Here is a 13,887-nt window from a genome sequence, read left to right on the forward strand (position 1 = left end):
GACACATATGCTACTCTATAGACATACACCTTCTTACGAAACCTGTACAACGTTACTGCACTCACTTACGTTGGGGACTATTTGGCAGTAACTACCTTTCCTTTTAGTGATTTGTGTTTGAATTCAGAAACACGAAGTCTATTCCTATTAATACCCTGCCAATTGCCGAAGTTAATTTTCGTTTTCCGAGCGTTATTTACACGTTTAACGCCACTTGCGGTGAGCCTTATCTTGATAGGCTCCGCCATTCTTGTAACGTACAGCATTGGTCGTGCAGAGGCTCGGAAAACGCGACTTCCCCATCGCTGTCTAGTGCCGCTCTCAGACGGTAAACCTGTCAACTACTACTGCATGCGACCAAGGGCCTTGCCACAATGATAACACCGTTTCCCGTCAGACCACCGAAATTGAGCACTGTCGGGCTGGGATGGCACTTGGATGGGTGACCATCCGGTCTGCCCAGCGCTGTTGGCAAGCGAGGTGCACTCAGCCCTTGTGAGGCAAACTGAGGAGCTACTTGAATGAGAAGTAGCGGCTCCGGTCTCGTAAACTGACATACGGCCGGGAGGGCGGTGTGTTGAGCACATGCCCCTCCGTATCCGCATCCAGTAACGCCTGTGGCTTGAGGATGACACGACGGCCGGTCGGTTCCGTTGGGCCTTCATGGCCAGTTCTATCGGGGTTTTTTATTGCAGCAGGTGAATCCGACTGCCGTGTACAACAATATTCCACACCATTCTACAATGTCAAACACAGCGTTATTTATGAACACGGTACAAATAATGAAAGCATCTAGAATAAGTCTGTTTCAACTTGAGTTCTCTTACAGAGAAACTACAACAGAAAGGCGTATGATTATAATGAATATATTTTAGTCATTACACACTAATTTGCTTCTAAATACACTGACTAAAAATCGCAACACCAATAAGATGTGCGACATAAACGAAAGTTAGTAGGCGTCTTACGAGATCTGAAAGATGAAGTCTATTTAAATTTCATGCTATCGTAAAATGAAGAACAGACCGCCTTCAGTCACAAGTTACGTTTATTTATTGCACTATGCATTTCGAGCCCTGGAGGCTCATCTTCAGGTGCTTTTGAGTGATTTACATCAGGTGTTTTACTTGTTTGCAGTTTAACATTGTATGATGTCAGCTTCTGTTGTGCAGTTGGCATATACAATACGCATCTTTAATTTTGCAGTTTTGGCATGTTTACGTTCTGCTACTACGATGTGCGAAAAAGTGTGTGACTATGTACAGTATATAACCCAGTATGTCGCCTTTCAGGCGACAAAGACGTCACTATCAACACCTCACTCAGTATAGACGAGGTCGTGTATTAGGGCTACGAGAAGCTGGATGTTTCTGCTGCGATACTGTAGAAAGACTCGGCAGGAATGTAGCCACTGTACATGACTGCTTGCAGCAATGGTCACGGGAATGTACGGTAGCGAGAAGACAGGCTCCGGCCGGGCACCTGGAACTGTCGAGAACCGAGACGTAGTATCCGGTTTATGGGTGTGGGGCATCGCATTGGGTCTGCAGCAGCAATTCCAACTGCAGTTGGCACCACAGTGACACAACGAACTGCTAAAAATCTGTTGCTTCAAGGACACAGTCGAACCAGACGATCTATAGCGTGCTTTCCACTGCCCACAAACCACCACCATTTGGTATTTCAGTTATGTCAGGGTGAAATCTGGTTCTGCTTCGGTATCAGTGATTGCCACGTGTTGGTTAGAAGGAGACCGGTTTAGGACCTCCTCCCGACATGTTTGAGTACTGGACATACTGCACCCACTCCTGAAGTTGAGGTCAGGAGTGCTAATTCCTATGACAGCAAAACCCCTCTCGTGACTGTCCCACATACGCTGACTGCTAAGCTGTACGTCAGTCTGATGATTTCACATGCTGTGTTGCCATTTGGGGAAAGCATTCTAAGGGATGTTTCCGAACAAGATAACACTCGCCCACATGCCACTGTTGTAACCCAGCATACTCTACAGAGCGTCGACATGATGCCTTGGCCTGCTCGATCGTCAGATCTGTCTCCAGTTGAGCACATATGGGACATCATCGAACGACAATGACAGCGTCATCACAAACAGCATTACCGTACCTGTATTGACCGACCAAGTGCTACAGCCATGAAACACCATCCCACAAACTGACATCAGGCACCTGTACAACACAATGCACGCACAACTGAATGCATGCATTCAATATTCTGGCGGATACACTGCTTATTAAAGTATCAGGGTTTCACATTTGCCATGGCTTCTCTTGCGCTTACATTACCCTGTCATCTCGCAATGTTAATCACTCACATGTTATCTAGACAAATGTATTCCCGAAATTTTATTACTCTACGTTATCTGTTTTTTGCTGTTGAGATTCTTTTTCCGTCAGTGTATTCCATCATAGCTAATCTAAAGAGCTTTAGAACAGTCTAATATGGTAATGAAATACACCTGATAAATTTACACTGCACCATCTTAGTAATCGATGAAAGTCAAGATATAATTACAAATATTTGAAATTTTAGCGACTTGTGTTCTGTTGTGAAGACCCTAGAATCAGTACAGAGACCCGCACTTTATTCATATCAATCTGCTACCAAAAAGTTTCTTCTTATCTTGTTGCAGTACAACAAGATAACTGAAATGCGGTTGTAATCCAACAGTGCTCTAAGAAAGCAGTATTAAACAATCAAATGAAAACGGTGTGTGTTGTTAACTGTTTTTTTTATACGCCACGTTTGAGACGAAGTTCTAAACGTCATCCTTAGGTATATATTGGGAAACTATGAAACCCGTGTGTAGTGCAATTATAGCCTCGGAGAGTGGGGGAGGTTAAACTCAAGAGACAAACTCCCAAAGTTTCAGAGTCTGAGCGTTGTGATTAACGAGCGAAAATACTGTATTGTAAGCGAAGAAGAGGGCTGAGAGCGCGAAACGAGAAGCTGACGGCGCAGTCGAGGGCTCGAAAGTCTCCTCAACTTGTGGAGATTCTCTGAGACTAAGTACTGGAAATGCGGAAAAAAGGGTGTGTTTATTGTGGATTCTTTTATCGTAAAAACAGTAGATACATTACTCCAAGATATCGTTCAGTATTTACCTTTTATTTATTTATATAAGCTTAACCGATTAATACCATCAGGCCCTCTCTTAATCACACACTGTTTCACATATACGATGTTTTTTATATGATAGTTACCGAAGAAATAATAACGTAAAATGACAAATAGTTTAAAATGATTTGAGTGTCTGTAGAAACAATATTAGTATATAATACTGACTATTAACTAATCAAGTTAATACTGTCAGAACTTCTACTACTGCTGCTGTTTTCGTCGTCGCCGGCGAATGCTGGTTTACAAATCACTTGTCAATGTGGACGGCACTCTTGGTGCTTCGACATCTTCAGCGAAGAGTAAAATGAACGAAACCAGAGGAGTAGGTAAAACTACTCAATTTGTTCTTATTAATGGGCCTACTTTATTTTGTGGTGCGAGGTTAAATTTTTCCTTAATGAAAGTTTCTTCTTCTTCCAATTTGGGAAACGGATGGATAACTGTAGCTTTCGTTGCTTGTAACAATGCAGGAAGAGGAGGTTTGGAATCCTTTGAAACTAGGGAAATCCTAGCTTATCGTACTATACCTGTTTCCGAGATTATTATTATTCTGTCAGAGACAGCAAAAGACTTGGAAGAGCAGTTGAACGGAATGGACAGTGTCTTGAAAGGAGGATATAAGATGAACATCAACAAAAGCAAAACGAGGATAATGGAATGTAGTCAAATTAAATCAGGTGATGCTGAGGGGATTAGATTAGGAAATGAGACACTTAATGTAGTAAAGGAGTTTTGCTATTTAGGGAGCAAAATAACTGATGATGGTAGAAGTAGAGAGGATATAAAATGTAGACTGGCAATGGCAAGGAAATCGTTTCTGAAGAAGAGAAATTTGTTAACATCGAGTATAGATTTAAGTGTCAGGAAGTCGTTTCTGAAAGTATTTGTATGGAGTGTAGCCATGTATGGATGTGAAACATGGACGATAACCAGTTTGGACAAGAAGACAATAGAAGCTTTCGAAATGTGGTGCTACAGAAGAATGCTGAAGATAAGGTGGGTAGATCACGTAACTAATGAGGAGGTATTGAATAGGATGGGGGAGAAGAGAAGTTTGTGGCACAACTTGACTAGAAGAAGGGATCGGTTGGTAGGACATGTTTTGAGGCATCAAGGGATCACAAATTTAGCATTGGAGGGCAGCTTGGAGGGTAAAAATCGTAAAGGGAGACCAAGAGATCAATACACTAAGCAGATTCAGAAGGATGTAGGTAGCAGTAGGTACTGGGAGACGAAGAAGCTTGCACAGGATAGAGTAGCATGGAGAGCTGCATCAAACCAGTCTCAGGACTGAAGACCACAACAACAACAACATTATAAGGATAATAAATTATGCAAAAAAGATAGTGACAGATATAAATAGAATCTGTAGATGTATTCACATTGCTGGTTCTTTATCCTGAGTCTCCTATTCACGTGAAATAATAACAGAAATCAGTGTGGGACGTACGACGAAAGTATCCACTAGGACAGTACGACGAGATCTGGCGTTAATCGGCAATGTCAGCAGACGAACTGCTCGAGTCCCTTTGCTAACAGCACGACATTGTCCGCAGCGCCTCCCCTTGGCTCGTTACCATATCTGTTGGCCCCAGACGACTGGGAAACCGTGACCTGGTCAGATGGGTTCCGATTTCAATTGGTGAAAGTTGATGATATGGTTCGTGCACACGCCCTCGAAGTCATGTGCCGAAGTTGCCAACGAGTCACTGTTCAAGCTGGTGGTGGCTGCATAATGGTGTGGGCGATGTTTACATGGACATCTGAAACCGATCGTTAACTGTAAAAGGCTACTTGGAGACCATTTGCAGCCATGCATGGACATCATGTTACAAAAAACGATGGAATTTTTATGGACGATAATGCTCCATGTCACCAAGCCACAATTGTTCGAGAATGAGTTGAAGAACATTCTGGAGAACTCCAATAATTGATTTGGCCAACCAGATCATTCGAAATGAATGCCGTCGAACATTTACGGGACATAATCGAAAGGTCGGTTCGTGAACAAAAGACTGCGCCGGAAACGGCTGTGGAGGCAGCACGAGTCAGTATTTCTGCAGGAGACTTCCAACAACATTCCGAGTCCACATTAGGTCAGGCTGCTGCTCTACGTCGGCAAAAGAAGATCCGACTTGGTATTAGAATGTATCCCATTATTTTTATCATTCCACTGTAAAGAACACTCCTACATAGGTACCAGGTAATAAAAGATCTTTAGGCAACGTATTACAAAAGATAATTGTAATAGTAGCTCTATTCAAGAACAAGTAGAGGTCTTGAGATGTGGCAGTGACATGCTATTTCCATATCCAAGTTTTTTTTTTTTTTCTGAGACTATCATTATGTAATCTCTTCAGTTGAGGAAAAATATAGCTTATATTCGAGCAGAACATAAAAAATGGTCTGCGAATTTTATAATTCGTTGATGCAACCTGCATCTAAATCTGACGTTTAGTTCGAGAATTATGTGAATTTGAATCGAGAAGTGCATCAGAATTTGGGGAAGCGAGGGCATCCATGTTAGACAATTGTTAGGCACGCCCAGCGGAGACGTGAATTTGCTAAGTCGGCAGGAGTGGAGTCCCGAAAGAAGTGAAAGCGAGCGGTCTCGAATGATCTAGAAGCCTGATGTATAAATGATTGCTGACGTCATGGGTTCCCACACTTACACCCTACTTAAATTAACTTAAAATAACTTATGCTAAGAGCAACACACACACATGCCCGAGGGAGGACTCGAACCTCCAGCGGGAGGGGCTGCACAATCTGTGACATAGCGCCCTTAACCGCGCGGCCTTTCCGTGTGGCTCAGTTACGCAAACAAATATTAACATATGGACATAAATGTGCATAAAGTAGCATCACGTTATATCTCACTTAACAGGCCGGTATTAGGACCGAAGGGAACAGTAAAGACAGTTAAGGAACTGTATATATGGATGATGAATTCAAACTGAATCAAAGTCCTGGCATAAATTAATTGACATTTATGTGACGCTGCTGTTATGTTTGATTACAAATATTACCACAAACATCCGTAAGTAATAGACATTATTTTCTCATTCAGGTGGCACAGATTCATTGGCAGCAATCATAAAACTGTATAAGCGACAGTCGCGTATATTTACACATATTACTGTAATCATAAATGCTTTCCATGGCATAAAGTAAAGCAGTCATTAATCTCAGGATTGTTTTGAACACTGTTGGTTCAAATGTTTCAAATGGCTCTGAGCACTATGCGACTTAACTTCTGAGGTCATCAGTCGCCTAGAACTTAGAACTAATTAAACCTAACTAGCCTAAGGACATCACACATATCCATGCCCGAGGCAGGATTCGAACCTGCGACCGTAGCGGTCGCTCGGTTCCAGACTGTAGCGTCTAGAACCGCACGGCCACTCTGGCCGGCGAACACTGTTGAAGGCGGTATATTGTTTCCTTCCGCCGACGTTTTGTCTCATACAGATCATTATAGGAGGAACCACAGATTATCATGGATTGCTACCCAAGGTGCATCTCCGTATTTTTCACATCAACAAACCGATAAGTCACGTACGAAAATGTTGGGATTGACCGCTGACCGAACTTCAGACCTTTGAATCACTAGTCAATGGCTTTACCATCGAGCCACAACTACACTTGGTGAAACATTAAATTATTGCAGAATGGCTACAGACACAATGGTTCTGGGAACTCTATGTTGTTGTAATGAAGCATGTGCGAAGTTTTCGTGCAAATAAAATCTAGTCTCTTAAACCAGTTTTGTGTTAATTTAGTTTCACAAATGTAAACTACCTTAATTTTACTCGCTCATCAAGTTCTTGTCGTATGAGTGCCATACCTACTGTGGCAGGGAAAAAAAAGGAACCAGTGGAATAATACTTCTCTTTATTAAAAGACTCTGACTGTAAGGTGGGGTACCATCTGCCTCATTCTACTTTCCTCAGCACATTTAAAAATTTTGGGTAAAATATTGGCATTCTAACATGTTCTTGCCTTTTTATGTGAGAGAGAAGGAGACAGCGGCAGCAGGAAAGAAATGGAGAAGTAATAAATACTGGAAGATAGTAGACAGTGGTTGAGGTACTGAAAGAGTGAAGGAGACAATGACAGCATGAGAGAAAGAGAAGGACACAATGACAGTGCTAGGAGAAGAATGAAGAATCAGTGCTACAAAAATAAAGAGAAGGAAGCGGGTCAGTGCCAGAGATTATGAGAGACAGAATCTATGACAATAACATCGTGGAAGAGAGACATAGTGAAAGTGCTGTAGTGGCAGCTTCTGCCCCCGAATGTAACAGCAGCACCAAATGTAGCGGGAAGAGGTAGAAGGCACCGTATTAAGACTCGTCTGAGCTTTCCAAGTGATTTATTGTTTCCAAATACAGTGCCCCAGTTCCTCTCGATCTGCATCAACGGGTCCCGCAATGCTGAGGACACCACTTCGCTGTCTGCGAAACAGCTTGTCACGGAATGGCTGCCTCAGTGACCCGTGCACGCACTGCTGTGAGTCGGCCTTGTACGGCAGCGGAGTTGCGGTGTTGTCAGGGTGCCGGGAGTGGACTCAACGGTCTGTATCCCTGCTGTCTCAGCGCCGCCTGGTGTGAGCCACAGGCAGCCAGCTGCGTGCTTCTCGTTGGCGTGTCTAAGGTCATGGTGACAACAAGCACCTGCGATCCGGAGTTCGAATCTGTGGCCCTCGGCTCGGAATGCCTCCAGCGTGTGTTGGAAGCCAGGACGACTGCCAGTGGTAGTGAGCCATGTAGTGGCCCGCAGGTGGATTGCTACGGACCCTACGTCGGACTCCTAGGGTCGAACCAGCGACCAGCTGTGGACTGGAAAGCTGGCGACCCGTCTGCTTCTTCATGTAGCTTGTGGTGGAACACACCCTGCTGTCCAGAAGAGCTGCCACACTTGAATGAATCTCGTTAGAAACCCGCACCTATTTACAAGCGGCTGTGTGCCTCTGCTATGCCGTATGCGCCGCTCCCGTCACGTACTCATAACATGTTAGGTTGGCCAGTGGGCCTCTTCTCCCTGTGATATGCGACAAGCAAAACTGCTATGTATACTGATTCAGCAGTTTGACGGCCCTGTGGCCTCTCTTCTACTTCGCAACTGTTGGTATGCGTAACTTACTGCAATCTGGCCCACACTTGGCTGTAACTTGCGCTTAGAATATTGCACAAAACTAACTTTCCCTATCCTAAATGGTGGTGGCACTACAGTGCTAAGAGACATCAGCAGTGGGAATTAATGAATGAGATAGCAGCAGTAAGACAGAACAAGATAGATACAGTGACAGTGAGAGGAAGCTGAAGTAGCAGGACTGAACGAAGGTGACTGTGGCTGTGAGATAGAAGATGGTGACAGTTGGAGATCCAAAAAGAGATAATGATAATGTGTTGGGGCTAATGAGTGAGTGAGACTAAGCTATTTGGAGTGGGTGGCATGAGAGATTTGTGCATGAGAGACTTACAATGATCGACAAATGGGTGTAAGCGATTAAAAAGTTAGGGCTGCATGTTAAAAAGAGCGCTAATATATTTGCATGCGTATTTTTTGCCAAAAATTTCAAAGGTGTCGAGAAAGGTAGAGTAAGGCAGATAGGACCCCACATTTCAGTCATAATCTTTTAATGAAGAGGAGCATATTCGCCTTTCTCCGCTGGTATTAGGTTACCTCAGAAGTCCCACTGGGTTTTCTACCTGAAATGCTGACGTATTTTGATAAATAATACAAATTAGTTTTGGTGCAAAGATCGAATTTAAGTTCATGATGAAAGACCTGTAATCATACTTGTAATGGATCACTTCCGTTGCGTTAAAGTGTCGGAAAGAACGTAAAGTGGCAGGATAAACGTGCTACCACAGGTAGAACAGAAACTGAAACACAAATATCGATTTAAAGTAGTTTATACTGTGTAATTACTAATTACTAATGAAGTTCATTGAATTGTCAGAGAGAAAGTGGAAGTTTGTAATACATGCATTATGGAAACTAAAATAATGTTTAAAAATAATGAAACTTTATAAAATATGTCTGTCCAGAAAGAGAAATTGTACTTTGAAAACTGGTTCATGTTTAGGGATCTCGTATTGAATAGCACAAAAGGTGTAAGGGAACCCCCTTCGCTACGGAAGTGGCCTGGCGCGCGTTGAAAGGTGGTTTTGGCGGTTGATCTGAGCGGCAACTGGGTGAGCACGTTATGCAGTCAGCGGGTAGCCGTTGTACGGTTTTCATTGGGGGTGCCAAGTGAGGCATTTGAAAGCCAATTTATATTGAAATTGCCTCGGATGTGGTTTCCGCTGTTGTATGGCGCTCTTGTTATTATGGAATGGCTCTAAACCGAGGATAATACGTCGCCAAGACGAATTTATAAAGACCATTTAACATCAAGAGTGTGAGACCAGATAGCCACCACGTGCTTGCCACCACTATTGCGCCACTTCTCCGCCAACTTCAGGAGCTCAGATATGTATCATAGTATGGACCAGTATGCTTGTGTGAGAGTGAATAATTCCAATTATGTAAACATGTGTTTGAACCTTAAAATGGTCCTGATCATGAAACCCATGCAGGGTCCCTTCCTAAATGTGCATAAACCGAGTATCATGTATCTAATTAATTAATGTTTTGCTTCTGTACTAAATGTGCTAAAGCGCAGTGCCAAAGTATGTAGTGTTACCATAAAAATACCAGCATCACAGGTAAGGGATAAAGCACACAAATTGAACATGCAGTATCGATTGCTGCGATACTGCGCCTGCCACGAGACGAAAAGCGGGTTGGCAGCAAAGTTGCTGCGGGTCGCCACGCGTCAGCCAATAGAAGAAGAGCACCGAGTCTTCCTGCTGAGAAGACGACGAGCCATTCAGACGACGTACACCAGCTAGCCAGCGGAGAAGAACAAATTATCTATGAACATTGTATCCTGTACTTTGCTTCGCTCAACATGTCAGAAGTTACGTCAACTGTTTATTTCTCTTAATACAAGTTATTACTAATTGTTTGCTTAGTGTTGCATATCCTCGTTTCCTGGAAAACTTCCTCGAATTGAACCCACACTTCTGCTCTGCTTATCCACTAAGGATACAGCAGAACCTATAAGGAAAGTAATTTTGCTTTTATTATTACACATGAACTATTTTCTGAACTTAATTGAACATAATATTTGAATTACTTGCTTTTAAGTATAAACTCATAAACTATTTCAAGTGGGGTTGGAAAGAAATACTGGCAAATTGAAATTTGTTTCTGAAATAGTCACAGAAATTGCCTGTAAAGACAGTTTCAGTTTTTAGGTCCGCACTGTGTTCTTTTCTATTATAAGAAAGATGAACTAAATATTGCTTTTGCTAAAGAAATCTGAAGCATTTCCAGAAGAGTGTGAGTATAAAATGTGCCGGTGTAATGTTATTTAACTTCATTTGTGGTGTCCGTATGTTAGTTTAACCAGGACTCTTGTCATGCCCCATTTTAGTCTCCTGAGGTCTTTAATAACATCTTAGTGCTGAGTTAGCTATTGATTGCTACAGTAACTATTGTTACTACCAGTGAAACAACTTTTAAATTTCCTATGATTGCAGATTTGTGTAAACAGTAATTACTGCTACCCACTACTCAGTTCGTTAGGTATTCGTGTGTATTCATTGCGCTATTCAAAAGGAGTTTTAATGAAAGCCAATTTAGGAACTCATATTCGTTTTTCTTAAAACTTAATGTTTCAAATTATTATGCCTAATAAGGCTGCCGACCGTTTATAGTTTCATTTGCATGAACCTTTCGACTTTCGTTACTCCCAGAGCAAAGCCTTCTCAGTATTCTATTAATTGCCATAAATACGATATTACTCATCGGTACCCTCTGCCCCAAAAAATGTTATATTCGCCGGTCTATAGCAACGATCATATTTCTCTTTTTTCTAGTGTAGAATAGGATGCATTATCCCCCCTTCCTTATAAAATGCTACTTCTTGAGAGGAAGCTTTACTGCAAGACTTCTAAAACATGTATTGATGAAAGTTTGATGATTATACCACCGGGCACGTAGCCTTAAATAGACCTAAGATCGAAATACAAATAACTATACTTATTTTGACTAATATTATAGACAACTGGAATCTGAAAATAACATGGTGATGCTTAGCTTGAGAAGTCCACATACACGTGGTGTAGGTGTTAACTGCACTTCTGACAGTTACAGAAATCAGCCTATCTGTTTGCTTCTATCAACGAACACTGCTTGCCTGCTGACCATAGTACTTTATTCAACATACGATCTGTACAGTTAGAGTTCTGGTCACATTATTTCTCCCATATAGCCTCAGTAAGACCTAAAAAGAAATGTCAACTGCCTGATTAGGAAGTTACTTCTAATAGTGAGCTTCCGGGTGTTCAGCCGAGTTGTTGTTTTCATTTTCTGCACAATATTTCGGTGACCCACCGAGTCGTCTTCTTCAGGTGCTAAGACGTGTTTTAGTATTATGAGTACTCTCAGCCTGGACTACAACCAGTCGGTGAGCTATTGTTGGTCTCACGCTGCTAATTACAAGAAGTTAGATTCCCGAGGTCCACTGCGCCATTTGATGGTCGTTAGGTGTACAGAGCACGCAGTGATACCCCGTGAAACGCAAATTCCCTCAGCGTCTTCGCACTCTGATGGGTGTGACGATGGGCGAGATTTTAATAAATAAAGTGCCAGAATCAAAGAGTTATTTAAATTGAAACCTCCCTCCCTCTTTGCTGGATTCTCTGACATCTTTATTTCCGTGGATTCCTTAATTATGCTAGACCAGAAATTTAGTTTTCGCACTACAATCTGGTCTCATCATGATCCCATTCGAAGCAGTGTTCAGGAAAGCGTGATAGCGTGATTAGCGTTTCGGAGATGTATAGCAAACGCAAGTGGCAGTCTTTGCAAGAAAGGCGCTCTGCATCGCGGTGTAGCTTGCTGTCCAGGTTTCGAGAGGGTGCGTTTCTGGATGAGGTATCGAATATATTGCTTCCCCCTACTTATACCTCCCGGGGAGATCACGAATGTCAAATTAGAGAGATTCGAGCGCGCACGGAGGCTTTCCGGCAGTCGTTCTTCCCGCGAACCTCACGCGACTGGAACAGGAAAGGGAGGTAATGACAGTGGCATGTAAAGTGCCCTCCACCACACACCATTGGGTGGCTTGCGGAGTATAAACGTAGATTTAGATGTAGATGTAGACAGCTGATTTACTTGGTTGTTTTAGACGGGTAGTCTATCGAAATAAAGTTCTCAGAAAACCTAATAAACAATGATGGAGTTTTCAATTCAGACAACGCTAGGATTGCGGCATTCACTTTGTTAAAATATCGCCGGCCACCCGAGTTGGAAAATGTAAGAGGGTTGTGTGTTTCACGGAGTATTAATGCGTGTACTTTAAAACAAAATAGCACCAAAGAGCGCAGTGGATATCGGGAATCGAACTTGGGTATAAATAGCGGCATGATACCATCAATAGCTCGCAATGTGGTTGGAGTCCAGGCATCGAATACACATAACAGGAAAAACTGATTATTAATCAAATGTGCTCAGAAAACCTGAGAGATCACATGTTATTTGCTGTGTTTTGTGCTGTTACAGAACAATTTAGATGGGGAAATAGTTTTGGGGCACTTAATTAAAGAGTCCACAGCCCACATGGAAATAAAATTGGCATAAACAGTGTGTATGTGCGAGCGCGCAAGCTCGCGCGCGCGCGTGTTCGTGTGTGTGTATGTGTGTGTGTGTGTGTGTGTGTGTGTGTGTTATTATTGATAAATAGCCTGAGCCTGAGCCTGTGCTCCCAGTTGGTGCACATCGACTGCGCAGAAAGATTCGTATATATCTTCTTTTCTGTGTTTACTTCATAAATTCTTACTTAAATTGCGTGTGAGTTTCGCAGAGGAGGTGTAATTTCGAGTTTTAGTTACTGTAATCGTAAATTCAGGCAGATTGTAGCACAGTCATTAAGCATTTGTACAGGTTAGTTCATACACTCTTTGCGTGTTTCCCTTGCATTATCTAGGCACGGACTCGTGTTTCAGTAATTGTTGTTAAACATCGATTAGAATGGACAGGGACTGTGATTGCTGTGTTCGAATGAGGGCTCAGTTGGCATCCCTTCGCTCACAGCTGCAGGCGGTGCTGACTTCGGCCGCACAGCTTGAGGCTGTTGCCAATGGGCACCACTGTGGGGAGCCGGACTTGGGTATCACGGGGATGTCAACCTCGTCCCGTCTGTCCCCAGATCGGTCTGCCACTGTGGTTGCCCCAATTGCTGCCCGCAGTGGCGCTGAGCCCTCGCCTGTGGTTAATTGGGAGGTCATTCCAAGGCGTGGCAGGCAGTGAAAGACGTCCCCGGAGGCTGATCAGAAAGCCTCCCCGGTGCGTATGACAAACAGGTTTCAGGTACTGTCTCTGGCTGAGCCAGACAGCTGCCTGCCCTGTTTCAGAGGATGATTCTCAGCCTTCAAGGTCCGGGCAATCGCAGAGTGTGGGCTTATTGGTAGTTGGGAGCTCCAATGTTAGGCGCGTAATGGGGCCCCTTAGGGATATGGCGACTAAGGAGGGGAAGAAATCCAGTGTGCACTCCGTGTGCATTCTGGGTGGAGTCATTCCTGACGTGGAAAGGGTCCTTCCGGATGCCATGAAGAGCACAAGGTGCAGCCAGCTGCAGGTGGTGGCACATGTCGGAACTAATGACGTGTGTCGCTTTGGATCTGAGGAAAT

The sequence above is a fragment of the Schistocerca nitens genome, chromosome 1 (assembly GCF_023898315.1).
Source record: "Schistocerca nitens isolate TAMUIC-IGC-003100 chromosome 1, iqSchNite1.1, whole genome shotgun sequence".
Lineage (NCBI taxonomy): Eukaryota > Metazoa > Arthropoda > Insecta > Orthoptera > Acrididae > Schistocerca > Schistocerca nitens.